The sequence below is a fragment of the Tachyglossus aculeatus genome, chromosome 5 (genome assembly GCF_015852505.1).
Source record: "Tachyglossus aculeatus isolate mTacAcu1 chromosome 5, mTacAcu1.pri, whole genome shotgun sequence".
NCBI lineage: Eukaryota > Metazoa > Chordata > Mammalia > Monotremata > Tachyglossidae > Tachyglossus > Tachyglossus aculeatus.
This window is the reverse complement of record NC_052070.1, coordinates 30849808-30877010: the sequence shown is the minus strand read 5'-3', so window position 1 is coordinate 30877010 and position 27203 is coordinate 30849808. Positions and strand designations below refer to the sequence as shown.

Genomic DNA, 27203 nt, shown 5'->3' with positions numbered 1-27203 from the left:
GAGGAAGGAGGGGGCTAAGTCTGGGAAGGCCTCCTGGGGGAGGTGAGCTCTCAGCAGGGCCTTGAAGGGAGGAAGAGAGCTAGCTTGGCGGATGGGCAGAGGGAGGGCATTCCAGGCCAGGGGGATGACGTGGTCCGGGGGTCGACGGCAGGACAGGCGAGAATGAGGTATGGTGAGGAGATTAGTGGCAGAGGAGTGGAAGGTGCAGGCTGGGCTGTAACAGGAGAGAAGGGAGGTGAGGTAAGAGGGGGCAAGGTGATGGAGAGCCTTGAAGCCGAGGGTGAGGAGTTTCTATCTGATGCGTAGGTTGATTGGTAGCCACTGGAGATTTTTGAGGAGGGGAGTAACATGCCCAGAGCGTTTCTGGACAAAGACAATCTGGGCAGCGGTGTGAAGTATGGATTGAAGAGGGGAGAGACAGGAGGATGGGAGATCGGAGAGGAGGCTGATACAGTAATCCAGACGGGATATGATGAGAGCTTGAACGAGCAGGGTAGCGGTTTGGATGGAGAGGAAAGGGCAGATCTTGGCAATGTTGCGGAGTGGAAACCGGCAGGTTTTGGTGATGGCTTGGATGTGAGGGGTGATCGAGAGAGCAGAGTCAAGGATGACACCAAGGTTGTGGGCTTGTGAGACAGGAAGGATGGTAGTGCCGTCAACAGTGATGGGAAAGTCAGGGAGAGGGCAGGGTTTGGAAGGGAAGACGAGGAGTTCAGTCTTGGACATGTTGAATTTAAGGTGGCGGGCAGACATCCGGATGGAGATGTCCTGAAGGCAGGAGGAGATGCGAGCCTGGAGGGAGGGAGAGCAGGGACAGAGATGTAGATTTGGGTGTCATCAGCGTAGAGATGATAGTTGAAGCCGTGGGAGAAAATTAGGTCACCAAGGGAGTGAGTGTAGATCGAGAACAGAAGGGGACCAAGAACTGAACCTTGAGGAACCCCTACAGTAAGGGGATGGGAGGGGGAGGAGGAGCCTGCAAAAGAGACTGAGAATGAATGACCAGAGAGATTAGAGGAGAACCAGGAGAGGACAGAGTCTGCGAAGCCAAGGTTGGATAGTGTGTTGAGGAGAAGGAGGTGGTTCACAGCGTCAAAGGCAGTAGTAAGCGCTTAAAACATACTATCATTATAATTATTATTATTCCAGCCCAGAGGCAGGATATGGGCAAGAGGTTGGCAGTGAGATAGATGAGATAGAGGTACGATGAGAAGGTTGGCAATAGAGGAGTAAAGTGTGTGGGCTGGGATGTAGTAGGAAAGTGGTGAGGTAGGACGGGGAAAGGTGATTGAGTGCTTTAAATAAAAATAATTATTATTATGGTATTTGTTAAGGCACTGTACTAAGCCCTGGGCTGGATACAAGAAAATCATGTTGGGCACAGTCCCTGTCCTATGTGGGACTCACAGTCTCGATTCCCATTATGCAGATGAGGTAATTGAGGCCCAGAGAAGTGAAGTGACTTGCCGAAGGTCTCACAGCAGACAAGCAGCGGAGCCGGGATTAGAACACTTGACCTATGCTAAGGAGTTTCTGTTTGATGCAAAGGGTCTGTCAATTGCAGAACCTGCTGCTGTATCAAGATGACTCTTAGGACCTTCATTCATTCATTCAATCGTATTTATGGAGCACTTACTGCATGCAGAGCACTGTACTAAGCGCTTGGGAAGTACAAGTTGGCAACAAGTTGGCAACCCAGACCTTTACTGTCTGGAGACCTCTATTCAAGGAAGGAGATCCCTTTTCTGGGTTGTCATGTTCCAAGCTAGTTCCCCTGCTGCATGCTCTTCAACAGGAATGCGTAATACTACAATGTCGAGTTTGTGCTTCAGTAGTGAAAAGACCCCAGGTCTCGGAGTCAAAGGGTGTGTGTTTTCAACCTGGCTCTGCGTCTTCTCTGTTGTGTGACTGGGGGCAGTGGGGATTCAATGCCCATTCTGTTCCCTACCTAGACTGTGAGTCTCATGTGGGACATGGACCATGTCCATCAAGATTATCTTGTATTTCCCCCAGTGTTTAGCACAATGTTTGGCACATAGTAAACACTTAACACATATTAATATTATCATTATATAATAATAAGAACAATGATGGCATTTAAGTGCTTACTATGTGCAAAACACTGTTCTAAGCGCTGGGGGTTACAAGGTGATCAGGTTGTCACACGTGGGGCTCACAGTCTTAATCCCCATTTTACAGATGAGGCAACTGAGGCCCAGAGAAGTTAAGTGACTTGCCCAAGGTCACACAGCAGACATGTGGGGGAGCCAGAATTAGAACCCATGATCCATTATATCATTAAAGAGTTTGCTCCATCTGCATATGTCCCGTTTCATTCATGTCCCATCTATTCTTTTCATGTATCCTGGCTTGTGAAACTGTATTTTACAACAAGCAATGTCTCAATGCTGGCAATTCATTCATTCATTCAATTGTATTCATTGAGTGCTTACTGTGTGCAGAGCACTGTACTAACCGTTTAATCTAACCACTTCCCAAGACTTCACTGTTGATAATGTTTCCTCACCTTGTAGGGGACACTAGTGAAACTTCATGAAAAGCTGATGTACCTTTTCAGTTAGGCCCAGGTCTCAGTCATTTACACTACTGAACGTCAATGTAGTTGATATGGCCTTATTGTAAAATGAAGCTTGATTTCCTACTATCAGCAAACTCCAGCCTACAATTTCCCCTAGTCATTGCCAGCCTTCTTGACTGGGTCTTCTAATTCTTTGACTGCATGTGTGTGATTGGATAGTTTACAGCCTCCATAACAGAATTCAGTGACAGCCTTAAAAGTTCAGTGTCTATAATAAAAAAAAAAAAACATCGTTGATTAGGTAGTGGGATACCTGGTCAAAGGATGAAACAGAAAATTTAAATATGAAATGTGCTTCATTCATGCCATTAAGCCAGATTCTGTCTCCTGGTAAGGAGAAAATAGGCTTAATTCTCTGTAGGGCTGCTTTCTCGGGTGGGTGGGTGGGGGTGGTGGTGGTGGGGTATGTGTGTGTGTGTATGTGTGTGTGTGTGTGTGTGTGTGTAGGAATCCCACCCTCTCCAAATGCATACAGTACTTCAGTCAATCAATGAGCACTTTACCATGCTTACTAACCATTTTGGAAAATAAAATACAAGAGCATTCTAGACACATTCTCTGACCATAAGGAAGTCACAGGCTAGAGAGGGAGGTGGGCATTAAACTAAATAAATGAATAACAGATATGAACCTAAGTACCGTTGTGCCGAGAGTGTTGTGAATATCTGGAAATCCAGAATAGTAATATATCCCCCACAACCCTGCACCCCTCCAACAATCCTTCAACAAACTAGAAAGCCAGGGGAGGAGGACGGCGGAGGGCACTACAGACTCTTGCTATCTAGGGAATGACCTTCTGCTCTCAAGAGAAACAGGCCAAAAGGAGGAAGTCAACTGAGGCCGAGGCCAGGAATTAGACCAGGGTTTGAGAAGCATGGCGTAGCGGGTAGAGCATGGGCCTGGAAGGTCATGGGTTGCAATCCTGGCTCCTCCACCTGTCTGCTGTGTGACTGTGGGCAAGTCATTTCACTTCTCTGGGCCGCAGTTACCTCATCTGTAAAATGGGGATTGAGAATGTGAGCCCCAAATGGGGCAGGGATTGTTTCCCTTAGTACAGTGCCTGGCACATAGTAAGCACTTAACAAATACCATTATTATTATTATTATTTTCTGGGGTTTCTGGCAGAAACAATTATTCAGTCAATCAATTAGTACTAGGTATTGAGTACTTACTGTGTAGAGAGCTCCTACTAAGTGAGCAGGACAGTACAAGCCGGTAGGGTTGGTAGACATGCTGGAAAGAGCATAGGCTGGGACTCAGAGGCCTTCGGTTCTAATTCAGGCTTTGCCAATTACCTATGTACTGAGTCCTTTCTGGTTTTGAATTAGGGAGAATGGGCACTGTGAGAATTCAGCACCCACTGTGTCCTGCTTCTCATAATAATGATATTTGTTAAAATATTTGTTAAGAGCTGAGCAAATATATCTTAACAAATATGATATTTGTTAAGAGCTTACTCTGTGCCAGGCACTGTACTAAGCACTGGGGTTTCTCTATCCCCAGCTTCCCCGCTCTAATGAGTCCCCTTTGATCTCACCCTGTTCAGGTACTCTCCAGCTCCACTGAAGGCAAAATCAACATTCTGGTCTTCTTACATTCAGAAGTAGAAGAAGCAATCCCTACCCTCGAGGTGTTTACAGTCTAAAGGAGGAGATAGTCCTGAAAACATTACTTGACTTCTGTTTGGTTCACTCTCTTTGTGGACTTCCTCTATAAGAGTAGGCCAAAGGCAACAGCTGTTCCTTTCAACTTGGATTCCCTCAGAATACTTATCTGCTAAAGCAAACTTAACATGCTACTATTTACTACCAATGGTCCTGTTTCAATTTCCTCTACTTCTCCTCCTACAACCTGACCTATTCACATCTATACCTTCTACAGGAGGCAAATATGGAGGCTCCAGATTTCCTGAAAAGAAGCTAAACTGTTCCAGACAAGCTGGTAGGTCCCTGAGATCCACAGAAACTGTGACTCCCTGGATCAGTGAGGTGAACCTAGGTCAGGAAAATTCCTCATCGCTGAAGAATTCTGATGGAACCTGAGAAATGCAAAAGATACGTAGATCAAAATTCCAGTTCTTGGGCTAGAAGGTAAGTGTTCCACAGACTTTTCCTGGAGCTCTGCCAAGCTCCAAATAAGGTAATGTTTCCTCACAGCCATGAGACATTCCCCCATTGCAATTTAATAATAATAATAATAATGACGGTATTTATTAAGCACTTACTATGTGCCAAGCACTATTCTAAGCGCTGGAGGAGATACAAGGTAATCAGGTTGTCCCATGTGGGGCTCACAGTCTTAATCCCCATTTTACAGATGAGGTAATTGAGGCACAGAGAAGTTAAGTGACTTACCCAAAGTCACACAAGCTGACAAGTGGCGGAGCTGGGATTAGAACTCATGACCTCTGACTCCCAAGCCCGGGCTCTTTCCACTGAGCCACACTGCTTTTCGTGTCCTCAACAGGAGGTGAATATCTGGTTACCATTCCCCAGATAGCAACGGTCTACAAACTCAAAAGCTGTTATTGCTGTGGATCAGCCTTCTCTCCCAAGGCAGAGTTATCACATTTTCTTTAACCTATTCCTTGAAATCATTTTCCCAACCCTTTATTCATTTTTATTGCTCTCTTCTGAACTCTCTCCAAAGTCATCACAACTCTGGGGATTCCAAGCCTAGGAGTGTCACCATGAGAGATTAATCAATACTGAATAGAGTATAACACCCATTTCTCAGCTCTTCCAGACTTTACTGGCCTTTCACAGCACAATAATATGTCAGGTTCCCTTTCAACTTGTTGGTTCGGACAATGCCTAAGAGATTCTTATTCATTACAGTGGGTATTGAGGGAAAATCCAGGGCTCTCCCTGTGGGCTACATTATTGAACAATCCACATAGTGATGGCAGGACATGAAAAGAGGGGTTCTGTGAGTGCGGGGGTGGGGGCCCTAGGAGCACATCAAAGAGATGTTGACTTGGTCAAAATAGGCAGAGCAACTGAACGTGGCTACACCAAGGGTGGTCTTTCTGCAAGGAAATAGCAAGAAAGCCAGGTGTCAGCATTTTCAATCCAGAAATCCAGGGAAAGACTACCATATAATAAGGCAAAGACATGAGGGAAAAGGTGAAAATTTCTTTAAGGATACAAACTGGAGGGGCCCAGAAGTAGCCACATGGTTTTGGGGAGAGGCCAGCTGAGCATTAAATTTGAAAACAAGGATGGTGCTTAAAGTAGAGAAGATCATCAGACTGACTAAGCCTTCAAGGTTGCTTGTTCAGATTTTTTGTTATCTTTCTATTCCTCCTCTTCTTGATTGTTGTTTTTTATATTCTGAACCTGGTCTCTAATTACCCACAACCTTGCTATGACACCACTATACCCCCCTTCTCGGGAGTCTTTAACCCATGGCTCAGTGAAAAGAGCGGGGGCTTTGGAGTCAGAGGTCATGGGTTCAAATCCCAGCTCTGCCAATTGTCAGCTGTGTGACTTTGGGCAAGTCACTTCACTTCTCTGTGCCTCAGTTACCTCATCTGTAAAATGGGGATTAAGACCGTGAGCCCCCCGTGGGACAACCTGATCACTTTGTAACCTCCCCAGAACTTAGAACAGTGCTTTGCACATAGTAAGCACTTAATAAATGCCATCATTATTATTATGATTATTATTAACCTTGACTCCGCTTTTAAACTTCGTAATCCATCTGTTGCCAAGTCCGTTGGTTTTTCCTCCACATTTCATTCATTCATTCATTCATTCATTCATCCAATCCTATTGAGTGTTTACCGTGGGCAGAGCACTGTACTAAGCGCTTAATCCTGGATCTACCCTTAGAACTCCACCCAAATGGCCACCACCACAGTCCAGGGATTTGTTACATCCTGGGTTGACTCTTGCAACCGCCTCCTCATTGGTCTCTTTGCCTCCAGATTCTCTTCATTCCAGTCCATTATTTACTCTGCTGCCAAATCATTTTTCTAAAACATTGTTCTACTTACCTCCAATGGTTATGCCTCTTTGTATTTATATTAATGTCTCTTTCTTTGGCCTAGTGGATAAAGCATGGGCTGGGAAGTCAGAAGGACCTGGGATCTTATCCCAGCTCTGCCAGTTGTCAGCTGCATAACCTGGGGCAAGTCATTTAACTTCTCTGTGCCTCAGTTGTCTCAACTGTAAAATAGGGATTAAGACTGTGAGCCTCATGTGGGACAACCTGATTACCTCATATCTACCACAGTGCTTAGAACAGTGCTTGGCACATAGTAAACGCTGAACAAATACCATAACTATTACCCCTTTTAGACTGTGATCCCTTTGTGGGCAGGGATTGTCTCTATTTGTTGCTGAATTGTACTTTCCAAATGCTTAGTACAGTGCTCTACACACAGTAAACGCTCAATAAATACAATTGAATGAATGAACCTGTAAAATGTGGGTTAAAAGTGTGAACCCATATGGGATAGGGACTACATCCAACTAGATTACCTCGTAATCTATACCAGAGCTTAGTACAGTGCCTTGCACATACTTAGCATTTAACAAATTCCACAATTATCATTATCAATTTTATTATTATTGTTATTATTAACTTCATAGTGGTCAGGGAACATGTCTGTCAACTCTGTTGTATTGTACTTTCCTAAAATGCTTAGTACAGCACTCTGCAAATAGTAAGCACTCAATAAATACCATTGATGATAATGATGATGATGATGATGATGATGACTGCAAACTGTAAGCTTGTTGTGGGCAGGGAATGTGTCTGTTGTTGGGTTGTTCTCTCCCAAGCACCTAGTACAGTGCTCAGCACACAGTAAGCGCTCAATAAATTTGATTGAATGAATGATGATGATGCCACCAGCAGGAACTTCTGACTATTGACTTTAAGGCACTCAATCAACTCTCACCCCCTTACTTATCCACTCTCTTCTCTCAAGGCTTCTCAACTAGCTCTCTTTGATCTCCTCTCTGTGACTTTTCTGTTCTCCTCATGTCTAGAACTCCTCCAGCTACATATCCAATAGATGACAACTCTCCATCTTCAAAGTATCTCCCATCTTCCAGAAGTCTCCCTTGATTAATCTCCCAAGGTTATCTTTGACCCCATTGTCACTTCTGCTTTTCTGCATCAACTAGGCACTTAGGAAATCGTACCCTCCATTGATACTTATGTACATATCTTATATATTCTATTATAAAAGCACTTACTCATGTGTTTGTCCCTTTTCTTTCTCCCGCCTATTTGTACATTGTCTTTCATCTTCACAAGATTGCAAGCTCTTTGAAGGCAGGAATCATGTCTTCTAACTCTATTTCATTCTTAGTACAATGATCTGTACCCTAGAAGAGCTCAGTGAATACCTTGATTTCACAACACCTCACAGGTGTTAAATAAGTACTAAATAAGTATGAAATAAGTATTTCATGAATAATATGAAAGTTGTATTATCACTTTCATAACTGCTTCGATGAATATATGACTTCTACAGGGGAAAACCCCTCTCAGGGTCGCACCTGGAGAATTTCCAGTACTCTACCAATCTTGACTATGGGAGGGACAGTCAAGGAGAGGCTACTCATTCCTAACTTGGGCAGTGGCTAGAGAGTGGAAGGCAATCTGCTACAAGTCAAAACTTACCTGTGCTGGACTGCAGCAGCATGGGACAGAGTCGAGGGCAGAGACTCGTTTACTGTGTGGAAGAAGGCAAGAGTAACCCACTTCTGAATATTTAACAAGAAAAATCTATGAATACACTACCAGAATGATTGCAGATGGAATTGGGGCATTCTGGGAGAGATGTGTCCATGGCATCATTATGGGTCGGACATGACTCGTCAGAGTAAGACAATAACAACAACAATAACAGGGGAAAAAAGGAATATAGAGAGAGGTGGAGACCATGCAAGTATTATCAAAGAAAGAACCTGAACAGTGCCATCTGTCTCTGGGGAAGGAAGTGGGTGACCCTGCAGGCATTGCCTTTATATCCTGATAGAGAAGAAAACTAACTGATTGAGGCCCCATTGTGAATAATAGCGGAACTCAAAGCAATACAAAACAGCAGGGAAATCTCAGGGAGACTCTTCAAATGAGACAAGAATCTGAAGACTATCTAAAAATGTAGAACAATATGTGATGCTCAAAAAAGTGCTCAATACAGTGTCAGTATTATTTGTCACAAAAGCTCAAATTACCTCAGTCCTAGCTTCCTGTCTGGAGTATACTTAAGCTGATTTTTGCCTGCATCTTTTCTTCTGAATGTGCTAATGGCAGGTGATTCCTGACTTATTTTTGTGCAGTGATAATATTGACTGTGGTATTTGTTAAGTGCTTATAATGTGCTTACATTGAGAAGCAGTGTGGTTCAGTGGAAAGAGCCTGGGTTTGCGAGTCAGAGGTCATGGGTTCTAATCCCGGCTCTGGCACATGTCTGCTGTGCGACCTCGGGCAAGTCACTTAACTTCTCTGAGCCTCAGTTACCTCATCTGTAAAATGGGGATTGAGACTTTGAGCCCCACGTGGAACAAGCTGATTACCTTGTATCTACTCCAGTGCTTATAACAGTGCTTTGCACATAGTAAGCGCTTAACAAATGCCATTATTAATTATTATTATTATTATTATTATTATTATTATTATTACTATTATGTGCCAAACACCATGCTAGATACAAAATAAAGAGATCAGATTCAGGCTTTCTTTTCTTTGCATCTCTGGTCTCTGTTAAACTTCATTCTCTTTGACTAATTTCCATTTGTCCAAGAGGATTTTGACTTTCATTCTTTTCCACTGTGGCCCCCTTGACTTGGTCAATTAACGTTCACTCTAGGGTCCAGGCTGACTGCTGCACTTCCTCACCTTAGATGTGGGGGAGAGCTTCACCTCCTTCTAATCCCCCACACTCTCATCACCCTTCCACAGCATCACCTCCCTGCTCACCAACTGGAGTGCATAAGTGAAGTGGCAGTGAGTTACAGGGTGAACTAAGGTGAGGAAACAGATCCAGGGCAAAACTATGACTACAAAATATTGAGCTGTGAGTGGTAATAGGGAAGAGAAGTATGCAGACAGGATGGTCACTGGCCACATGATTTTCTAGTTCAAAAGACTGTGTTCTAGTCCAGCTTCAATCCGCTCAGTAACTGCAGGGAAAGAGTGGGGCTTTTGAATCTTTTCAGAAAGGATTCCTTGTGGCTGCAGAAGATGGATCTGAGAGATGGAGGTTTCTGACCAACTCACCTGGAAAGCAGCCAGCAGAAAGAGCCCCTTACAGAAGGAGTGTGGCTCAGTGGAAAGAGCATGGGCTTTGGAGCCAGAGGTCATGAGTTCAAGCCTCAGCTCAACCAATTGTCAGCTGTGTGACTTTGGGCAAGTCACTTAACTTCTCTGTGCCTCAGTTACCTCATCTGAAAAATGGGGATTAAGACTGTGAGCCCCCGTGGGACGACCTGATCACATTGTAACCTCCCCAGTGCTTAGAACAGTGCTTTGCACATAGTAAGTGCTTAATAAATGCCATTATTATTATTATGTAGCAAAGGCAACAGGCAACTCTAAACTAGGCGTGAGAATTTTTGGGGAAAGAAGAGATGCTTCCCTCTCTAGTGTGGAATCATTTTATGAAGGCGAGGTCTCTGTTTTGGGAAATAAACTAAATTTATCAAAACAAAACTATTAAACCTTCCACATTTCGGGTCAGATTTAAAAAAGTACATCCTTTTCTTTTCAGATTTAACTGCAGATTCATAGCAGTAGCTGTGTCTAAGAAATTCTGCATTTCTGTATGTCATGTGTCACCTACCTCACCTCCCTTCTCTCCTTCTACTGCCCAGCCCGCACCCTCCGCTCCTCCACCACTAATCTCCTCACTGTACCTCGCTCTCGCCTGTCCCGCCATCGACGCCCGGCCCACGTCATCCCCCGGGCCTGGAATGCCCTCCCTCTGCCCATCCGCCAAGCTAGCTCTCTTCCTCCCTTCAAGGCCCTGCTGAGAGCTCACCTCCTCCAGGAGGCCTTCCCAGACTGAGCCTCTTCTTTCCTCTCCCCCTCGTCCCCCTCTCCATCCCCCTGTCTTACCTCCTTCCCTTCCCCACAGCACCTGTATATATGTATATATGGTTGTACATATTTATTACTCTATTTATTTATTTATTTATTTATTTTACTTGTACATTTCTATCCTACTTATTTTATTTTGTTGGTATGTTTGGTTCTGTTCTCTGTCTCCCCCTTTTAGACTGTGAGCCCACTGTTGGGTAGGGACTGTCTCTATGTGATGCCAATTTGTACTTCCCAAGCGCTTAGTACAGTGCTCTGCACATAGTAAGCGCTCAATAAATACGATTGATTGATTGATTGATTGAGGTGTCCTCAATAGCACATTATTCTCTAAACCACCTCATTACTAACCCAGATCCATCTTACAGTCTATCACTAGGTAAATGTGCTGATTGATAATAGAGGAGAAGGAGCAGGGACTAGTTGAAAGGACCCAGATTTTAAATTATTTAGATTTAGATTTAAATCTATTTAGATTATAAAATCTATTCTAATCCCAGCCCTACTAATTACCTGTTGTGTGACTCTAAGCAAGTCACTTCTTCGCCTCAATTTTCTCAGCCTGCAAAATGGAGATTAAATACCTGTCCTACTGCCCCCTTAGACTGTGCCTCTCTTATGGGGCAGGGACTGTGTCTGACCTGATCATATTTTATCTCCCCAAATCCCTTAGTACTGTGCTTCTTTCCATGGCATTTGTTAAGCACTTACTATGGCCCAAACATTGCATTCAGCGCTGGGGTTGATAGAAGCTAATCAGGTTGGACATGGTCCCTGCCCCATACAGGACTCACAGTCTTAACCCCCATTAAGAACTGAGGCGCAAAAAAATTAAATGACGTGACCCAGGTCACACAATAGACAAGTGGCGGAGTCAGAATTTGAACTCAGGTCCTTCTGACTTCCAAGCCCATGTTCTCTCCACTAGGCAACACTTCTTCTCCAATGTGCTTATCATATAGTAAGCATTTACCAAATAATGTAATTTATTAGGAAGGACAAGATACAGTTAACAGCTCAATCAATCAATCAATCATATTTATTGAGCACTTACTGTGTGCAGAGCACTGTACTAAGCGCTTGGGAAGTACAACAATCCCCAGTGCCAGCCAAGGAAAAGTTGTTCTGAAATAGCATAGTGATGATAGTCAAGTAGGAGAAATTGGCATAGATCAAGGTTACCCTTCACATAGGGAAGCCCCTGGCCCAGGCAGTGAGACCCTTGAAATATTTGGTTTACACTCCGTTCCTACCTGCAGTGACTGTGACCGCTGTTCTGTCATTCTGCAGTTCAGCTCTTCAAAGACTTTCCCTTTGAATCCTTCCTCAGCCTAGTTCTTCAGGTGGCGAAAGGGCAACAGTCAGGGGCAACAATGGGAGCAACTACAAAAGCAGCAGAAGCTGCTGAAATACTCCATTTCTTCATCTCCTCTCTGGGCTGAAAATCAGCCTCCCTTATCTCTGCTTCCCACATGCCACTTTCAGCCTCCTCCACACCCTGTCGCTGCATGTAAGAACATGATAAACTCTCACTTCTGGCCACATCCTTTCTTGAAAGACTCTTCCAGCTGCTTCAATCTCACTCTCCTCAGTGCCTTGAGAGGATTGCGCAACTGACCAGCAAGTAAGAAATCAGATCGCCATTGAATAGAAATGCAGCTGCCCTATCTTAGTTCTACAGAGAATTGTATATCAAGCAACCTATTCTTGGGGTCTCTGACCTCCTCATCCTGCTTCATGCCCCCAACCCGGCAATCTCCCCCCACCCACTCACCCACCCACCCATGCAGACCCTGCTGGCTCCTCCCCTGTGCTCAGTCTGGATGAAGCCATATTTCTTCCAAAGATTAGCCTCAGCCTCTTTGATTTTTGTATGCCGGCACTTTGAAGCAAAGTACTTATCTGGGCTCCATCATTCAGTTGAATCCTCTCTTGGGCTGGATGGGCATATCTTGCTTTTCCTCTTTATTTCTCCATGGCCCAGAATTTCAGTACCTGGGTCCCAGTGGATGCTCAATCTGTACCACAGAATGAATATACTATTTTCACCCTCTACTTCTTCGTGCAGCAGGACCCGGTACCTAGGTCGTGATCTCTTGGAAAATGAAATGTACATTAGGTCGTCTGCTATCCTGAACAACTAACACTTTTATGGCTACCTAAGGGTACCTTCTACTGTTGTTTAGAACTCACATTATGCCAGCCTGGCAGCCCACTGAACTGCCAATATCCCCTTGATTCATAAACCTTTATTTGCTGAGATGAACTTGTTTAGTTTGCTTTAAATTAACATTTTATACTTTATTTGCATTTCTACTCGGCACATTTTTAAAAGTCGAATACTCAAACTTCCATCCTTCTAACATGACTAAAACAAATGTCACCTTAATGCTACTCCATTTTGAGAAGTTAGTTGTTCGCTGACATTTTCTTAAGAGATTGACATGTCCAATCTTTCAATTCAAAATTCTCGAAAACAATAGATGGAATTCATAATTGATAATCTGGGCCAAAAGACCATCTGAAACATGGAAGGATTTTAGACACCTCTCTCTCTCTCTTTGGTTTCCCCTCTTCAGTGTGGTGCTGAATATATAAATAGCAGGTAGAAGAATGGGAAGTCATATCATAGCTCACAGCCATGAGAAAAGGCCGTAGAATTTATTTATCCATACTGTCCTTATGCACATCTGTATCATTGTACATCCAAATATGTATTCCAATATTTCATTTTGACATAGTCACTGTACTTCCTATATCCTCTTTATTCCACCTGCTGTTTCCATTATTTTTAAGTGACTTTACATGTCAGCCACACTCATCATGTGGTAAATTACTTGTGGATAGAGATATTTGTCTTTTAATAGTAGTTAGTCCTGAGCACCATACTTAATCTATCCTATGAATCGACGCTTTAACATGGAAGGAGACTTTGCATACTCTGATGAAGCTTAGAACTATGCCACATAGAACTACCCATAATGGAAAGGTCTAAGCTGCAACATCAGGCGAGGTTGATTCACCTATGTTGGGCAGCAGTGGCATGGGAAAAAAATTAAAGGCAGATCATCAAGTGCTCAAAATGTTGATCATTCATTCAGTATATTTACTGAGCACTTACTGTTTGCAAAGTACTGTACTAAGCATTTGGGAGAGTACACTATAATAAACAGACAAATTCCCTGTCCACAATGAGCTCATAGTCTAGAGGGGGAGACTGACACCTGTCATTGTAGTATTATGTTGTCGAGTCGTTTCCGACCGATAGCGACACCATGGACGCATCTTTCCCAGAAGGCGCCTCTTCCATCTGCGATCATTCTGGTAGCGTATCCATAGAGTTTTTATGGTAAAAATACAGAAGTGGGTTACCACTGCCTCCTTCTGTGCAGTAAATGAGTCTCTGCTCTCGATGCTGTCCCATGCCACTGCTGCCCAGCACAGGTGAGTTTTGACTTGTAGCAGATTGCCTTCCACTGGCTAGTCATTGTCCAACATAGAAAATGGAATGGGTAGGCCTCTGCTTGACTCTCCCTCCAGTAGTAGAGACTGGTAGAGTACTGGAAACACTCCAGGTGAGATCCTGAGAAGAAACTGACATTAATATACAACAGATATATGATAATAATGATAATGGTATTTGTTAAGTACCTACTATGTGCCAAGCACTATTCTAAGCTCTAGGGGAGATACAAGACTATCAGGTTAACCCAAGTAGGGCTCACAGTCTTAATACCCATTTTCCAGGTGAGGTAACTGAGGCACAGAGGTTAAGTGACTTGCCCAAAGTCACACAGCTGACAAATGGTAGAGCCGGGATTAGAACCCATGACTTCTGACTCCCAAGCCTGTTTCTTTCCACTAAGCCACACTGCTTCTTCTCTTCTCTCTTCTCTCTCTCTCTCTCTGTACAGGTACATATATATATATATATATATATATATATATATATATATATATATATGTATATGCATCTGCTGTGGAGATGGGAGGATGAATGAGAGGAGCAAGTCAGGGAGATGCAGAAGGGAGTGATAGAAGAAGAGAGGAAGGCTTAGTCAGGGAAAGCTTCTTGGAGGAGATATGCCTTCAATAAGGTTTGGAAGTTGGGAGGGAGCAATTATCTGTCTGATATGAGGAAGGAGGGCATTCCAGGCAAGAGGTAGGATATGGGTGAAAGGTCGGTGACAAGATAGATGAGATCGAGGTACAGTGAGAAGGTTAGCATTAGAGGAATGAAGTATGTGGGCTGGGTTGTAGTAGAAGAGTAGTGAGATGAGGTAGGAGGGGGCAAGGTGATTAAGTGCTTTAAAGCCAAAGGGGAAGTTCAAAGACAATGGCAGAGACTTGAGGTTTTACTGCATGGAAGACAGCAAAGGTAAACCACTTCCGTATCTTTACCAAGTAAACGTTACAGATACACATACCAGCTTGACTTTATGGCAGAAAATGGGATGTTCTGAAGAGGGTACGTCCATGGAATCTCTTTGGTTCAAAATGACTCGTTGGCATTTGAAGAAGAAGGGGCTCCCAATTTAGAATAAAAGAGAGGGTTGATTGATTGGTTGAGTGATTCAGGGACCACCCAGTCCCATCCAAGCTCTGACTGGGAGATGGTAAGCATTGGGAGAGAGCGACTCTCCCCCTCCCCACATAAGGCTGGGGACCTGAGAGGATTAGCCAGTGGGCAGAGGTCAGCTCTGGGGAGTGACCTGCTGAAAGCCACACATGAGACAGGGACTAGGTCCAACCCAATTTACTTGTATCCACCCCAACATGTAGTACAGTGCTTGGCACATAGTAAGCGCTTAACAAATACCAAAATTGTTATTACCTGCTCGATTGTATTGTACTCTCCCAAGCATTTAATACAGTGCTCTGCACACAGTCAGTGCTCAATAAATAATCAAGAGGTTAGTACAGTGCTTTGTAAACAGTAAGCACTCAAATACAGTTAAATGAAAAAATGATAATTAACAATAATAATTATGGCACTTGTTAAGTCCCTACTATGTGCCAAGCACTGTTGTAAGCCCTGGGATAGACCCAAGGTAATCAGGCCAGGCACAGTCCCTAACCCACTTAGGGCTTACACACTTAATCCCCATTTTACAGATGAGGTAACTGAGGCCCAGACAAGTGAAATGACTTGCACAAGGTCACACAGCTGATATGTGGTGGAGTCAGGATTAGAACCCATGACCTTCTGACTCCCAGGCCCATGCTCTGTCCATTAAGCCATGCTGTTTCAATACTACTATACAAATACTATTATACAATATTGTACAATATGATACGATACTATTGACTGTTATGTTGATTTTCTCGGAAGGGCACATGAGAGAAAAACTCATCAGAAATGTAACATAATACACTAAAGATAAGAAAAGATTAAGATAATAAACACAGAAGTTACAGAGAGAGGGAAAAATACCACAAAATCCTTCTTATAATAATAAATGTTATTCATTATAAATCTTCTAGCTAAACAATCATAGATCTCATCTCCAGTGTCATATTGTTCTACCTTTTTTATAAAATGACACCACCAGTGGTGAAATAGAACTCATTTTCATTCATTCATTCAATCGTATTTATTGAGCGCTTACTGTGTGCAGAGCACTGTACTAAGCGCTTGGGAAGTACAAGTTGGCAACACATAGAGACGGTCCCTAGCCAACAGTGGGCTCACAGTCTAGACATCTAGTCTCATTTGTTTGAATGTGACAGAAAAGACCCAAATTTCCTGGCCACCGTGACAACATGACCTAAATGGTAGTGAGGCTTGTGAGTTTTTTTCAGTCTTTCATTTCACATTTTTCTTAGCATAAATGGAGGTTTCTTGTTCCTCTTAATACAACATTACCAATGCCTGATACTCCCAGGGAGTGGTCTTGGTCTTAAAAGACAGGTATGTTTTTGAGAAGGATGGTATTTGTCTATGGGTCCAGCACTATGCTAAGCACTGGAGTAGATACAAAATACTTAGATCAGACATTATCCCTGTCCCATCCAGAGCTCACAATCTAAGAGGAAGGGAGAACAGCTATTATATGTCAGTTTTCCAGCCGAGGAAACTGAGATGTGCAGAGGTTTAATTGGCTTACTCCAGTGCGTACCTCAAGGAAGTGGCCAAGCCAGGACCAGAATCCAGTTGTCCTGACTTCCAGTCCCATCTTCTTCTACTGGACCACACCACATGTATTTTACAAGTTATCTCTAGGTTTCCCTGTTTTCAGAGAGCCCTGGCTTATTTCGTGTACACACTAGTACTTTCATAATAAAAATAATAATAATAATAATGATGATGGTATTTCTTAAGTGCTTATTACATGCCAAGCACTGTTCTAAGCACTGGGGGGATACAAGGTAATCAGGTTGTCCCACATGGGGCTCACAGTCTTAATCCCCATTTCACAATTGAGGTAACTGAGGCACCGAGAAGTTAAGTGACTTGCCCAAAGTCACACAGCTGACAAGTGGAGGAGCTGGGATTCAAACCCACAACCTCTGACTCTCAAGCCCATGCTCTTTCCACTTAGCCATGCTGCTTCTCTGACTCTGTGGCCTGTGGTCTTCTGGATCTACCCACCCTCAATTCAACTCCTGATGAATGGGCTCTGTGCACTTAGTCAGAAATTGATATATATATAACAATAATAATAATAACAACAGTAATAATAATAATGGTATTTGTTAAGTGCTTACTATGTGCCAAGCACTGTTCTAAGCACTGGGATAAATACAAAGTTATCAAGGTTGTCCCACGTGGGGCTCACAGTCTTAATTCCCATTTTACAGATGAGGTAACTGAGGCACTGAGAAGTTAAGTGACTTATCCAAAGTCACACAGCTGACAAGTGGCAGAGCTGGGATTAGAACCCACGCATAATACATTAGAATCCATTGTACTGAATAATTTATTAGAACGGTATAAATTACTTAGGAATATATATATGTACATATATACGTCCCTAATTTGTTAAATGCTTAATATATGTCAAGCACTGTTTTAAACTCTGAGGTTGGTTCAAGTTAGTTGGTTTGGATTCAGTGTCTGCCCCACAGGGGTTTCACAGTCTGCTAGTTTTTCTCTTATGTCTAGCCATTTCTGGTTTTTCGGAGGTCTTCGGATCTTTAGCCTGATTTATGTCATGTCTCCTTTCCAAGGTTTTAGCCAAGAAGGGATTGTGTTTTTACAACAAGGAGAATAGCCAATATTAAAGTTGCTCATTTTGGTGTATATGGATAGCACCATTACTAGGCAGAAGGGAGTAGACGAAATCAATAGAAAACAGAAAAGGAAATCTCAAAAGAGAGACAAAAGGCTGAGAATACTAGAAAATCAGTTGGTGGTATTTATTGAGCATGCACTGTGTGCAGAACATGTACTAAGTCCTTGGGAGAGTACAGTACAACAGACATGAAGATATAGTCCCTGGCCACAACAATCAAACAGTCTACAGGACAGCAGATTAGATAACTTGGATTGTTCAGGTTCCTGCGCATCTCATTTTAAATGATCCCTTGTAGATTGTAATCTTGTTGTGTGCAGGGAACGTTTCTACCAACTCTGTTGTATTGTGCTCTCCCGAGCATTTAGCATTTAGTATTGTCCGTCAGTCAGTCAGTCGTATTGAGTGCTTGGTATGTGAGCTTGATATGTGATAGAGAAGCAGCACGGATCAGTGGAAAGAGCATGGGCTTTGGAGTCAGAGGTCATGGGTTCAAATCCCAGCTCTGCCAATTGTCAGCTGTGTAACTTTGGACAAGCCACTTCTCTGTGCCACAGTTACCTCATCTGTAAAATGGGGATGAAGACTGTGAGTGCCCCCTTGGGACAACCTGATCACCTTGTAACCTACCCAGCACTTAGAACAGTGTTTTGCACATATTAATCAATCAATCGTATTTATTGAGCACTTACTGTGTGCAGAGCACTGTTCTAAGTGCTTGGGAAGGACAAGTTGGCAACATATAGAGACGGTCCCTACCTAACAGTGGGCTCACAGTCTAGAAGGGGGAGACAGAGAACAAAACAAAACATATTAACAAAATAAAATAAATAGAATAGATATGTACCAGTAAAATAAATAGAGTAATAAATATGTACAAACATATATACATATATACAGGTGCTGTGGGGAAGGGAAGGAGGTAAGGTGGGGGGGATGGGGGGGGGAGGGGGAGAGGAAGGAGGGGGCTCAGTCTGGGAAGGCCTCCTGGAGGAGGTGAGCTCTCAGAAGGGAGGAAGAGAGCTAGCTTGGCAGATGTGGGGAGGGAGGGCATTCCAGGCCAGGGGGATGACGTGGGCCTGGGGTCGACGGCGGGACAGGTGAGAACGAGGCACGGTGAGGAGATTAGCAGGAGAGGAGTGAAGGGTAAGCACTTAAATATCATTATTCTTATTATTATTATGCTTGTACCCTAGCCCTACTCCCTGGAAGTAGTAGACATTAATAAATTAGTATAGTGCTCTTCACATAGTAAGTGCTCAAAAAATATCATTTATGATGATGATGACAAGATTCCCTGGAGTTTGAAGTGTGATGGTGAGGGTAGGGCTTCCATAGTGCTTACTATGTGCCAAGCACTGTTCTAAGCACTGGGGTAGACACGAGGTAATCAGGTTGTCCCATGTGGGGCTCACAATCTTAATCCCCATTTTACAGACAAGGTAACTGAGGCACAGAGAAGTGAAGTGACTTGCACAAAGTCACACAGCTGACAAGTGGTGGAGCCAAAATTAGAACCCATGTCCTCTGACTCCTAAGCCCGTGCTCTTTCCACTAAGCCATGCTGCTTCTCTAAGCATGTGATGAAGAGGGAAAGAGACCAAGAGCCAGAAAAACAAAAGCAGGAAAGGAGAGCCAGAGGTCCAGATATTCAAAGGGGTGAACTCAGAGGGAGGAACCCAGCCTGAGCAGACAATAGATAAATCTGTCTGAGAGCAACATCAATGGAGCATTGTTTACTTTCCTCTTCCTCATATCCTGATGTTTTCTTTTATTCACAGATCTTCTTTATCCAGGGATTCCCCTGTCCCCACTCCTTCTTTCCTCCTCTTCTTGTGTCCTTTTGTTCCCCTTTCCTCCTACCTCTCCAACTGTGTTTGTGTCTGTTGGAAATAAAACCACAGATTGGATTTAACGAATGGAGTTAAATTTGGAGGCGGCAGTATGGTAGCCATCAAAGAACATAGCGGATACCAAAAGGAAGTAGTAATTTCCAAACTCCCACTAAATAAACTATCGTAGTTAGAGTCAGTCAAAGGTTTATGTTTAGAGCCAGGCAACGATAAAGAAGAATAGCTGCCAGATACAAACTCCTCCATAGCAAACATACAGGGGATATTGATAACTAGGGAATGGATGAGAAAACATTGAAACGTCACTGAAATTTCTTACAGAATGGATAGCTATGTCCTAAGATCAGGAGGCAGGAAGTATACAAAAGACCAAAATGGATGTACTCAGAAAGAATATCAAACTATAATTCACAGAAACCAGGACAGGACTGATGCATGCTGTCCATAAGCACAGGGTACAGGAAATACTAAAAGACAAAGATCAATTGTCAGAAAAAGCTTAGAGGTTGAGATATTGGTAATTACAGAGAACATCTGAACTATTGTGATATGAGTTCCTCTATGTTCAAATCTATTCATCAATAAACTCCTCCTCAACTGAAAAGACTTCCAGATTGCATGTACATTGAGGTACAGATCCATAATTTATACATTTATATCAATGCTTGTCTCCCCCTAAAGACTGTAAACGTGTTGCATCCAGGGAATGTGTCTACCAACCCTGTTATACTGTACTCTCCCAAGCACTTAGTACAGTGCTCTGCCCACAGTAAGCATTTAATAAAAGCAATGGATCGATTGATTTATTGATTAATGTGCTCTGGCTACAAGCTCATGGGATCTTCCTACAGCAAATGTTTCACTTATCTGAAGTGAATAGTGAATAGGTAAGGCATCCTGAAAGGGCTTTGCCCAATTTAGATCCCTATCATTTGGAGAACCCTAAGCCACCACAGCTCATCATCTGACAAAAAGCTGAAGAAATTATATGCTGGCAAGCAGGAGGCTGTTGGGGAATTTTCCTTTAGCAGGGGATATCTCTGAATTAAGTGCAGGGCAGAAGCTGCAATCGCCCAACCCAGCACCCAGTTTCCCTGATGCAGAGAGAAAAGAAGGAGTCTCAAGGACATATCTTGAGATCATGGGGGAAGAGAGCCAATGCAGAATGGTATCTCTCCAAATCCTGGTCCTAACAAGACTGTGGACGAATCCCCAGGCAGTAGACTGATGGTAGGAGAATCTGGGGGATATGGGGCAGGCAGAAGGAGAGCACACAGGCCATCCTTCCAGCCCAGATCCTTGAAGAAGCTGTCCCCAGCTGTCCTGAGGTTGCAATGAGTTTTCTCTAAGAAGTACCAGTGATTGGCTTCAGCTGCACATATACTAAAATCGGAACGATACAGAGATTAGCATGGCCCCTGCGCAAGGATGACATGCAAATTCACGAAGCGTTCCATATTTTACGTGATGCCTGTTTACTTGTATTGATGTCTGTCTCCCTGCTTCTAGACCGTGAGCTCATTGTGGGCAGGAATTGTCTCTATTGCAGTATTGTACTTTCCCAAGTGATTAGTACAGTGCTCTGCACACAGAAGCTCCCAATAAATATGATTGAATGACTCCAGTCACTTTCCCTATCTCTCTGCCTCATAAGGCTCCTGTTCTGGTCCCTCCCCAGAAGTGGTAAACAGTAGGGGCCAATTCCCTGGGTAGCCCCTCCCTGCCACCTCCTTTCAAAAACTCAGTTGGGAAATGCTTACAGAGATCCAGAAGCTCACAGATCCTTCTGCCCAACTTCAAGCTGTCACTCAGTTGGCCTCTCAGCCTCCAGTCCCACCTGCTTCCGAGACTGCATTCTCTTCCCTTTTTTATGACATTTGTTAAGTGCTTACTATGTGCCAGGCACTGTATTCATTCATTCATTCAATTGCGTTTATTGAGTACTTACTGTCTGCAGAACACTGAACTAAGCACTTGGAAAGTACAATACAGCAATAAAGAGAGACAATCCCTGTCCACAATGAGCTCACAGTCTAGAGGGGGGAGACAGACATCAATACAAGTAAACAGGCATCAATATGAATAAATAAAATTATAGATATATACATATACACCTAAGTGCTGTGAGACGTGGAGAGCGGGAAAGAGCATAGGGAGCAAGTCAAGGTGATGGGGAAGGGAGGGTGAGCTGAGGAAAAATGGGAGTTAGTCAGGGAAGGCCCCTTGGAGGAGGTGCACTTTCAGTAGAAGTTTGAAGAGGGGAAGAGAGATTGTCTGGTGGATTTGAGGAGGGAAAGCTTTCCAGGCCAGAGGTAGGACATGGGCCAGGAGTTGGCAGTGAGAAAGAAGAGATCAAGGCACTGTACCAAGTGCTGGGGTGAATGCAAGCAAATCGGGTTGGACACAGTCGCTGCTCCATATGGGGCTCAAAGTCTTAATCCCCATTTTACAGATGAGTTACTGAGGCCCAGAGAAGGTAAGTGACTTGCCCGAGGTCATGCAGCAGACAAGTGGTGGAAGGAAAATAGTCATTCATTCATTCAATTGTATAGAGAAAGGGCAGGAAGAGCAGGAGTGGGAGGATTTCCAGGGACTGAAATGGACAATTCTTCAGCTAGACTGAAAGACTGCAATCTTCTTGTGGGCAGGGACTGCATCTTCTTCAATACCCTCTCCCAAGCACTTAGTATTGTGCTCTGCACAGTGCAGGAGCTTGTAAACCACTAGGGATTGAATTTTGCCTGCCAGGCTCTCAGGGATTCCTTAGGGTTTACAGGAAAACAATTGCTTTCACATTCCCTATATTAATATGCCGATTTGTGGGGTTACAAGAGCTAGAGCAAAAAAAAAAAACTTTGGGGAAACTGCCAAAAAGCCATTTTTAAGGGTTGCTTCAGTGCTGAACTGTCGCTTATATTTCTAAAAAAAAAAAAAAGGACTGTTCTTAATGTCCTCATCTAGCTCTTTATATCAGTGGCCAACAATTCTGGAAAAATCAAATGTATTTCCAGAAGCCCAAAGATTACAACTCCTACAGCTAAGGAGTTAATGAATCCAGGAAACGATAGAGTTTAAAAATGATATTCTTAATCACTTATTCCTTTTTCAGTCTTCCTGCTCTTTTGTGGCATCAATTGTAAAATATCAGCACTTTATTTTGAGGTCATGGGAGCCATGGCAAGCTGAAATATAGAGGCTTCCAGCAGGGAAGATGGGCAATCAGACACCTCTAATCTCAGCAGGAGGTTTCTGCTGCTGTACAGGTAAAGCTGATCTGCCATGGAATTTTCCCAACCAGCTAATGGTTCTTGCTGTAGTGGCAGGGTATTAGCTTTTTTTATGATTTTACACAAGTGGGATTACAACTACTTTTGCCTAATCAGAACTTGTTTAAGATTGACCAGAAACCTCCCAGAAACCTGTCTGAAAAGAGCATCTCACATTTCACCAAATTTTGCTTTGCTTCTTCCATGCTTTATATGTCAGCATTTGTTGTGATCATAAGATATACTGATGTGATTTGGCATTAATAAGATCATTGTTCACAAGATCATTAAAAAAAAATAAACTTCAAGATCCTAAGGACAGCTCCCCATCTTATATTGCCATGTTCTCAAAGATAACATCATTTTGTCAAAGATAACATCACAGGGTTTCAGCATCTCGTCCTGGATCTCATGTTTCAGTGCAATTTCAGGTGTGTTGGAATATATTGTGAAAGGCAACACAGTAGGAGTAGCATATGGGTGGGTATATGCCTGTACATGGATGCTTCTATGTTTGTGTGCTTGTGTGGGGGTGTGTATTTACTGTTCATTATTTTTTGGTTTGCGGGCATCCTCTCAGCATGCTGAACTTTAGTGATGACATAGTTGAACTGAGTTCAACCAAAGCCTTGAACATCACTTTTCACATGGAGATAATTTCTTTTTTCTCCAGCAGAAAAGCCGCCACAGATCTCAGCCAAGGGACCCTGAAAAGAGTCTGAGTTTTTGTCTCCTGAATTTGGGAATGTGGGAAGGTGGAACTGTGTGCTTGATAGGAATAAAGTATTTCCATAAGCTCAGTCAACTTCTAGATTGCGTCTATATGAGGTGGCAGAAATAGTAATAGTGACATTTATTGACCACCCACTTTGTACTATATACTGTATTAGTACTTGGGAACTTCAGAATAATGAAGTGACATGCCCCATGCCCACACAGAGCTTATCCTCTAATGGGGGAGACAAACACTAGAATATTTACAACTAGATAAACAAAAAGAAAGGAAGAAAGCTGATCTATCACTCTACCTGTCTATCTATCTAGCTAGCTAGCTAGCTAATTATCTATCTGGCTGGCTGGCTATCAGCTAGATCTCTGAATGTGTGTGTGTGTGGTTGTCTGTATTTATGAATGCTAAAGTGTGTTCTAGAGCAGCAGCATAGCCTAGTGGAAAGTGCATGGGCCCAGCAGTCAAAGGACCTGAGTTCTAATCCCTACCCTGCCAATTGCATACTGTGTAACTCTATGCCTGATTAGATTGCATCTCCCTAGGGTTTGGTACAGTGCCTGGCACTGAGTAAGCATTCAACAAATACCATTAAAAAAGTCAGATCAGACTAACAAAAGAATAATTTTGGCACTTTTTAAGAGTTTCTATGTGACAATCACTGTACTAAGCAATGGGAATAGATGCAAGATAATCAAGTACTCTCCCAAGTGCTTAGTACAGTGCTCTGAAAAGACTAAGCACTCAATAAATATGATTGATTGATTGATAAGTCAGACAGAATCCCTGTCCCACTTGGAGCTCACATTCATTCATTCATTTAATCAATCGTATTCATTAAGTGCTTACTGTTTGCAGAGCACTCTACTAAGTATTTGGGAGAGTATAAGATATGTACTGTATTACAGATATGTACATAAGTGGGAGGGAGAAAGAACAAAGGGAGCAAGTAAGAGCTATGCAGAAAGGGTGGGAAATGAGGAAAGGGGAGGCTTAGCCTTGGAAGGTTTCTTGGAGGAGATGTGCCTTCAGTAAGGCTTTGAATAAGGGGAGAGTAATTATCGGATTTGAGGAGGGAGGGCATTCCAGGTCAGGGGCAGGATGTGAGTGAGACATCAGCAGTGAGATAGAAGAGATCGAGGGGCAGTGAGTAGTTTAGCATTAGAGGAACGGGTTGTGTGGGCTGGATTGTGATAGTAGAGTAGTGAGGTGAGGTAGGAGTGAGCCAGGTGATTTAGTGCTTTCAAGCCAATGGTGAGGAGTGTTTTCTAATGAAGAGGTGGATGGGAAACCCCTGGAGTTTTTTGAGGAGGGACGTGACATGTCCTGAACATTTCTGTAGAAAAATGATCCAGGCAGCAGAGAGAAGTATGGACTGGAGTGGGGAGAGACAGGAGGCTGGGAGGTCAGCAAGGAGGCTGATGCAGTAATCCAGGAAGGATAGGATGAGTGATTGTATTAACGTGGTAGCAGTTTAAATGGAGAGGAAAGCATGGATTTTAGCGAGGCTGTGAAGGTGGGACTAAGAGGATTTAGAGATGTCTTGAGGGCAAGAGAAAATGTGAGACTGCAGGGAGGGAGAGAGATCAGGGCTGGAGATGTAGATTAGAGTACCGCCCACATAGAGATAGTCGTTGAAGCCATGGGAGTGAAGCCATGGGAGCAAATGAATTCTCCAAGGGAGTGGATGTAGATGGAGACACTAAACTTTTAGGGACCCCACACAGATAGGGAGTAGGAGGCAGATGAGGAGCCCGCAAAGGAAACTCTCCCTCAGCCCCCTAGAACCTATGTACATATCTACAATTTATTTATCCATATTAATGTCTGTATCCTCCTCTAGACTATAAACTCACTGTGGGCAGGGAGCCTGTCTACCAACCCTGTTATACTGTACTCTCCCAATCACTCAGTATAGTGCTCCATACACAGTAAGCACTCAATACATATTATTGAATTATTGCTAAAGTCTATGAGAATCAGTTACCTAGTGGAAAGATCACAGACCTAGGAAGCAGAGGACCTGGGTTCTAGTCCCAGCTTTGCCACTTGCTTGCCATGTGACCTGGGGCAGGTGACTTAACTTCCATGGACCTCACTTTCCTATCTGTAAAATGGGGATTAAATACTTGTTCACCCTCCCACTCAAGCTGTGAGCCCCATCTGGGACGGGGACTGTGTCCCATCTGATTAAATTGTACGTACCTCAGTGCTTAAAACAATGCTTGACACATAGTGACTGCTTAATAAAGGTCATTAGTATTGTTATTATAATTATTATTATGAAAGGACTAAGTTCCCTGCCAAAGAAGAGTAAAGTGAGAAAACATTTATTTGATATTTCCACCGACATATTAAGCAGATCCCAGGACCCTAGCAGCTCCCCTCTCCTCCAATTCAATGTCACAGGCATTCCCAGATTCCCATGGGTCAAGAGTACCCCTGCTCTGCCTCTATCCCTACACTCACACTAATCAGGGGCTTTGGGCACTCAACCCTTCACCTCCTGAGTGTCTGTTTAGGCCCAAAACACACTTGGAGTTAGATACATTAAATCTGAAATGGAAGTGACAGGGTTACTGACAGTCAAGCGTCCAATTCTCTTCTACTCAGATTCTAACCTCAGTTCTGGAGTGGCCTTCTGGGTGACCTTGAATGATTCCCTTAATCTCTGTATGCCTGTATAAGGGGGACAGTAGAACTGTTCTGCCTAACCCTTACATTGTGAAGCCATGGGAGATGGTGATACAGGTATGTACATAGCTGTAATTCATTTATTTATATTAATATCTGTCAATTTATTCATTTTTATTAATATCTGTCTCCTTCTCAAGACTGTGAGCTCATTGTGGGCAGAGAATGTGACTGTTTATTGTTATAGCATACTCTCCCAAGTACTTAGTACAGTGCTCTGCACAAAGTAAACACTCAATATGATTGAATGAATGAATGACACTGCATTTGATTTGATTACCGTGGATTTTCTTATTTCAATGGATATGATGAATATATGAAGAAAAAGTAATAGTTTACCTTTTGTGCTCAAATACACATTAAATGTGGCATTTAAATAATCATAATAATAATAATGGTATTTGTTAAGTGCTTACTATGTGCAAAACACTGTTCTAAGCACTGGGGGGACACAAGGTGATCAGGTTGTCCCACGTGGGGCTCATAGTCTTAATCCCCATTTTACATATGAGGGAACTGAGGCACAGAAAAGTTAAGTGACTTGCCCAAAGTCACACAGCTGACAATTGGCGGAGTTGGGATTTGAACCCATGACCTCTGACTCCAAAGCCCGTGCTCTTTCCACTGAGCCACACTGCTTCTCTAAAGGCACAAAACTGCTTTCCCTATATCAAATAGAAATGTTCAGAGTTGTGAAAATATTCATTTTCTGACAATCAATCAATCAATCAATCAATCAATCGTATTTATTGAGCGCTTACTATGTGCAG

General features: G+C 43.1%; 1 non-coding gene across 1 annotated transcript; it reads left to right on the top strand.

Annotated features, from left to right (window-relative positions):
- The first annotated feature begins 21104 nt into the window (after positions 1-21104).
- Positions 21105-21209, top strand: LOC119929270. The gene has a single exon (XR_005451402.1). It is a non-coding gene; the product is annotated as a U6 spliceosomal RNA (small nuclear RNA).
- Positions 21210-27203: the final 5994 nt, after the last annotated feature.